The following is a 7,500-nucleotide window of genomic DNA, read 5'->3' on the forward strand; positions in this document are numbered from 1 at the left end:
AATATTTTTTTTTACAATTTTCAGATTTTTAATGACCAAAGTTATTAATTAATTTTTAAGGCACCAAGCTGAAATGAAGTCCGGGCTTCGTCGAAGATTACTTGACCAAAATTTCAACCAATTTGGTTGAAAAATGAGGGCGTGACAGTGCCGCCTCAACTTTCACGAAAAGCCGGATATGACGTCATCAAAGACATTTATCAAAAAAATGAAAAAAACGTCTGATGATATCATACCCAGGAACTTTCATGTCAAATTTCATAAAGATCGGCCCAGTAGTTTAGTCTGAATCGCTCTACACACACACACACACACCCACAGACAGACAGACAGACACACACACATACGCACATACACCACGACCCTCGTCTCGATTCCCCCCTCTATATTAAAACATTCAGTCAAAACTTGACTAAATGTAAAAACAAAACAAACAAAAAAACAAAAAAAATTCATCAGCGCTTTTTGCAGCGCGCCTGCTGTTATTGGAGCTACAGAGTCAAAGGAGCTGAGTTGCATTGTTGGCTGGCCAGGCAGCAGCAGTTTGCGCACAATTTTGTTCTACAGTCAGAAGAATCCCCCATAACAAGAGCAAAGTATAGGTATACAATCATACTCTTCAAAGCCCCAGCCAAAACAAGGTTAGGGTATACATACACTCGAAAGAGAAAGACTTCAGCTTACTTTAATTGAGCGTAGCGTGATCAGTACATCACATAAAGACAATTTTAAGTTCAACGTCGAGTCAAAGAATATTTGATCTCTTTCACTATTATTCACTCGATCAAAAACTTCCAATGACAAAAACAAGAAGACAAAAAGGATGATTAAAACAAAAGTCCACAAACATTCAAACAAACTGGGCAATGAGAGAGAAAAAAAGACACAAAATAACTGAAAGGAAGATATGAAAGCAAGGGATGAAAGGAAAACATAGGAATTTGTAGTCTCAGCAGAATTGTGTCGTCAAGGTTTTTCTTGCTGTCGGATGACGCAGCAGTGAAATACACCGCAGAGGTCTTTACGACTCCAGTCTCGTGTTTCAGTGGTAAGACACTCTTGTCTGCACCACGCTGATGTGCCGCACGTGTGGTTGTCTGACGCTGTCAAATGGTCAAGGTCAAAGAGGAGAACGAAGGAACGTTATTTGACAAGGTTTTAGGCACATTTGCCGTGTCTACACCTGTCCTTAGACAGATACCAGACATGTAATATTCACCAAAGAAGCATACACATGGAAGGTTATAATTATAAAGCAACAACAACAACCACAACAAACAAACACACACGCATACACGGGAAAACATTAGAGAGAGAGAGAGAGAGAGAGAGAGAGAGAGAGAGAGAGAGAGAGAGAGAGAGAGAGAGAGAGAGAGAGAGAGAGAGACTGAGAGAGAGAAAGAGAGAGAGAAAGAGAGAGAGAGACAGAGAGACAGACAGACAGACAGAGACAGAGAGAGAGAGACAGAGACAGACACAGACACAGACAGAGAGACACAGACAGAGAGAGAGAGACGGACAGAGACAGACAGAGACAGAGAAAGAGAGAGTATCTTTTTTCATTTTGCGACACAGACAGACGAACAGTCATACAGGGAGATAGGTAGACGCACACCAAAACACCAAAACAGGCCTACCGACAGAGAGACTGATAGACATACAGACAGACAGACTGACACACAAACACACACACACGCTTATGCACGCACGAGCGCAGGATCTCACGCACGCAGGCTCTCACGCACGCACGCAAGCACACACACGCACACACACACACACACACACACACACACACACACACACACACACACACACACACACACACACACACATGATTTCCTTGTATTACCTGTTCACCCATCCATCCCAACCCCCCCCTCCCCTTTTCCCAAAACACGCACCTCCACCCCTATCGACCAACAAAACACCCCAAACGTACTCTCCTTGTTAAACCAATCCCTACTTCTTAAAGGATACGAGCCTTGAGAATTCCCTCCCTGTCCAACGTAGCCTGTCCATAGAGCTCCACCAGCCAGTTGTACGTCTCCGGACCCAGAGCAGCCCCCACGAACTTTGCCGGTATCTCAAAACTGAATATGCCGTGTCGGTCGCCTGGATTCCGCATCCGCACGACGCGACTCGTGGACGTGTGGTAGTCTCCCGAGACGGTCATGTGATCCCTCGACGACATGACGTGGTGGTAGTTCGATGGCGGACGAGGCCTGGTTTCGGAAGATGGGATGGGCCCTTGGTTTCGATGATGATGTTGATGATGATGATGATTCGTTGTCGTTGTGGTGGTTTGGTTTGTAGAGGAAGAGTCGTTTCGCGTTGGCGATGGATGGTTGCTCAACAATGAAGTTTCGGTCGGTGAGAGATTGGTAGTTGTCGTCATGGTGCGGTGTTTGGGTAAAGAGTCATTTTGCAAAGCTGCTGGCCTGCTGGCCCTCATCAGCAAGGAAATTAATATGCTCGGCGGGAGTTTGAGGTTTGTTCTCGGAATGTGACTTCTTGTAAGCACTGAGGTAGTTGCAAACGTGGGGCGGTTAGGGCTGGAAGGCCGATCAACCACAGAAATCTGAATCCTCTGCGCAGACGAATGGCTTGCAGCGGAATGCTCAGTCGCCAAAGACCTACGATCTGCTCCAGACAGAATTCGTTTAACCATGGCAGTATTGTTCGTTAAAGGCCAGGTCTGCTTGGCTGAACGTCGTATAATGGTACTAAAACGACTGCTCGCTCTCAGGTTAGTGTTCACACGTGAAGGATGTTTTGCCGCTGATGGACTGTTGCCGCCGGAAGGCCTGCTCGCTCTCAGGGTGTTGTTCACATGGGAGGTAGTAAGGTTGATTGTGGATGTACCGTTCAAAAAAGACTTATGATCTGGTTCATATAGGTTTCGATTGACTGCAAGAGTCTCGTTCGTCAGAGGCCTGGTTTCTTCCACAGAACGTCGGCTGATGGTTCTAAAAGGACTGCCTGCTCTCAAGTTTTCGCTGACATTTGAAGAATGGTTGGTCTCTGACGTACTGTTGTTGTTGGAAGGACTGCTCGCTCTCAGGTTATTGTTCTCGCGTGAGGTAGGGTTGGTTACGGATGTAGTGTTCACCAAAGACTTAAGACTTGTGCCAGGCAGACTTTGTTTGACCGCACGAGTCTGGTTCGTCGAAGGCCTTGTTTGTTGTGCAGAACGTCGGCTGTTAGTTCTAAAAAGACTTGATCTCAGGTTTTCGCTGACATTTGAAGAATGGTTGGTCTCTGACGTCCTGTTGTCACTGGAGGGACTGTTTGCTTTCAGGTCATTATTCTCGTTGGAAGAATGATTGGTTGTGGAAGAACTGTTCGTCAAAGACGTATGACCTGGTTCAGATCGGTTTCGTTTGACCGCAAGAGTCTCGTTCGTCAAAGGCCAGGTCTGATCTGCCGTCGAACGTCGACTGATGGCTCTAAAATGACTGGCTGCTCTCAGATTTTCGCTGACATTTGAAGAACGGTTTGTTGGTGATGTACCGTTGTCACTGTTGATCGCTTTCAAGTTATTGTTGTCGTCCCAAGTTTGGTTGGCTGCGGATGAAATGTTCACCAACGACTTATCACTTGTTCCAGGCAGGACTTGTTTGGCTGCAAGAGTCTCATTCGTCACAAACCTTGTTTGTTCTACCGAGCGTCGTCTTATGGTTTTAAGTGGGCTGCTTGTTCCCGGGGTATTTTTCGTGTTGGTTGCTGATGTTCTGTTAGCCCTGAAGGAACGGTTTTTGGGTGTCAACAATCTGTGATCACTGAGCCTCAGGTTATCGTTCTTGCGTGAGGTATGGTTGGTTGCGGATGTAGTGTTCATAAAAGACTTAAGACTTGTGCCAGGCAGACTTTGTTTGACCGCAAGAGTCTCGTTCGTCAAAGTCCTCGTTTGTTCTGTTGTTGTATGGTTGTTTGCCGACGTACTGTTAGCCGCTCTAGAGGTACGGTTTCTTAGTGCGAAACCTCGGTGATCACCAGGTGAGGTGTGGTTGGTATCGGATGAACTGCTGTTGCTGGATGTACGGTTTATTGGCGCAAATACTCTCTCGTCGCCAGATGAGGTACTGTTAGCCCTGGAAGTATGGTTTCTGGATGACAACACTCTGTGATCACTAAGTAAGGTAAAAGCGTTTGCGGTTGTACCGCTAGCCGCCCTAGAGGTACGGTTTCTGGGTGCTAAACCTCCACTGTGCGAGGTATGGTTGTTCGCAGATGTACTGTTAGCGCCGGAGGTACGGTTTGTGGGCCCGAACACTCGGTCCCTGGAGGTACGGTTTCTAGGTGACAACACTCTGTGATCACTAAGTGAGGTATGGTTGTTCGCAGATGTACTGTTAGCGCTGGAGGTACGGTTTGTGGGCCCGAACACTCGGTCCCTGGAGGTACGGTTTCTAGGTGACAACACTCTGTGATCACTAAGCGAGGTATGGTTGTTCGCAGATGTACTGTTAATGCTGAAGGTACGGGTTGTGGGCCCGAACACTCGGTCCCTGGAGGTACGGTTTCTAGGTGACAACACTCTGTGATCACTAAGTGAGGTATGGTTGTTCGCGGACGTACTGTTAGCGCTGGAGGTACGGTTCTTGGGCGAGAACACTCTGTCCCTAGAGGTACGGTTTCTAGGCGCCAACACTCTGTGATCACTAAGCGAGGTATGGTTGTTCGCTGATGTACTGTTAGCGCTGGAGGAACGGTTCTTGGGCGAGAACACTCTGTCCCTAGAGGTACGGTTTTCAGGAACGAGCACACTGTGATCATCAGACGAGGAAGGGTTGGTCGCGAGCATACTGTTAGCTGCTCTGGAGGTACGGTTTCTGAGTTGGACACGTAGGTGGTCACCAGACGAGGTATGGTTGGTTGCGGATGTACTGTTAGCGCTGGAGGTATGGTTGGTTGCGGATGTACTGTTAGCGCTGGAGGTATGGTTGGTTGCGGATGTACTGTTAGCGCTGGAGGTATGGTTTATAGATGAGAACACTCTGTGACCGCTTGACGAGGAATGGTTGATCACTAGGGTACTGTCAGCCGCCCTGGAGGTACGGTTTCTTGGTGCTAACCCTCCACTAAGTGAGGTATGATTGTTGGCGGATGTAGTGTTTGTGCTGGAGGTACGGTTTGTAGGCGCAAACACTCTCTCCCTGGAGGTACGGCTTCTAGGTGCTAGCACTCTGTGATCACTTATCGACGTAGGATTGGCAGACGAGGTCAGAAGTGCAAAAAGAATCAAGGCAAGAGAGACGGGTATGGAGAACTGACCGGCACTTCCCTGTTGGATTAGAAAAAAATAACAACAGCGACAACTTATTATCAACGCCAAGACTGAAAGAAAGAACAGAAGAAAGAAGGAAATGGGATGAAAATATAAAGAAAGTTGGAAAGAATAAATAACAGACGGTCAAGCAGACAGACAGACAGACAGGCAGGCAGACAGACAGACAGACAGACAGACAGACAGACAGGCAGACAGACAGACAGACAGACAGGCAGACAGACAGACAGAATGATTAAAACAAAAAGAGAAATAGAGAAATAAAGAAAGAAAAAACAAGTCGCGTAAGGCGAAAATACAACATTTAGTCAAGTAGCTGTCGAACTCACAGAATGAAACTGAACGCAATGCCATTTTTCAGCAAGACCGTATACTCGTAGCATCGTCAGTCCACCGCTCATGGCAAAGGCAGTGAAATTGACAAGAAGAGCGGGGTAGTAGTTGCGTTAAGAAGGATAGCACGCTTTTCTGTACCTCTCTTTGTTTTAACTTTCTGAGCGTGTTTTTAATCCAAACATATCATATCTATATGTTTTTGGAATCAGGAACCGACAAGGAATAAGATGAAAGTGTTTTTAAATTGATTTGGAAAATTTAATTTTGATAATAATTTTTATATATTTAATTTTCAGAGCTTGTTTTTAATCCAAATATAACATATTTATATGTTTTTGGAATCAGCAAATGATGGAGAATAAGATAAACGTAAATTTGGATCGTTTTATAAATTTTTATTTTTTTTTTACAATTTTCAGATTTTTAATGACCAAAGTCATTAATTAATTTTTAAGCCACCAAGCTGAAATGCAATACCGAAGTTCGGGCTTCGTCGAAGATTACTTGACCAAAATTTCAACCAATTTGGTTGAAAAATGAGGGCGTGACAGTGCCGCCTCAACTTTCACGAAAAGCCGGATATGACGTCATCAAAGACATTTATCAAAAAAATGAAAAAAACGTTCAGGGATTTCATACCCAGGAACTCTCATGTCAAATTTCATAAAGATCGGTCCAGTAGTTTAGTCTGAATCGCTCTACACACACACACACACACACAGACACACACACACAAACACACATACACATACACCACGACCCTCGTCTCGATTCCCCCCTCTATGTTAAAACATTTAGTCATAACTTGACTAAATGTAAAAAGAAGAAGAAAGGAATAAAAATTAAAAAAACAGGGAAATACATCAATTACTTTACGTGTTTTCAAAACTGACTTTGTGTTGGTATTTTCCAATCGTTACAAATCACTAATACAGAATTGTGAATAGGTTTGACTTCTTTAAAACAGTTTCACTAATTCAACGTAGCAATTCTGAATCTTACTCAAAGCTGTCCTTAACTTGGGCCCGAAGTAGACTTCGCGAACAACTCACGAAGTCTGTTTAAAACCGAAAATTCAGTGCCAAAGCTTCGTACAGCGGGCTTTGTGAAGTCGACTACGGCCAATTAATTGAGGCTTCAGAGCTACAGTTATACCCTACTTTATAAAATATACCTTTCTACCTGTTTAAACCATCACGTAAATCACCATAGATTCATCCAGACCTTTGCATTGGCTAAATTCATTGTAATATGCTTCTTCTACTGCCATTTTGCAAATCTCGGTTTACAATGAATCAAAACAACAAGAAAGGTAAGTTGTTGGAACGTTTGTTTTCGGATATATTTGAACGTTGGTTTTTGGATTCGGTTTACAATGCTTGCAATAAAAAGAGGCCTTCGATCCCTCCCGAATAAAGCATTGTGTAAGTCACCACAGATCTGTCTTGACTTCTATCATTATGTGGGATTTTTATTTTTTTATTTTACGAGAATTTATATCGCGCACATATCTCACCACACGAGGCGACTCAAGGCGCATGTTACCTATTAATGCCGTGTGAGATAGAATTTTTTACACAATATATCACGCATTCACATCGGCCAGCAAACCTCAAGCCTATTAGGGCGAGCATTCACCTTTCACGGCCTTTCACGGACTGAGAGCACCCTTTCACTTATAGACATGCAGAGAGGGAGTCTGGTGTTGACTTTAGTGTGTAAATTGCCACTGGTGTCTGAGAGATAATGATTTACTTCAAGGCACTGTCCTTCCCGTCAACAAGTGTTGCTCCCTATCTGAGACCTGGCGAGGTTTGTACGTGTGATGAGACAATACCTAAACCTCCCTAATATCTCCACTTGAACACGTACCAACA

The sequence above is a fragment of the Littorina saxatilis genome, linkage group LG3 (genome assembly GCF_037325665.1).
Source record: "Littorina saxatilis isolate snail1 linkage group LG3, US_GU_Lsax_2.0, whole genome shotgun sequence".
Classification (NCBI taxonomy): Eukaryota; Metazoa; Mollusca; class Gastropoda; order Littorinimorpha; family Littorinidae; genus Littorina; species Littorina saxatilis.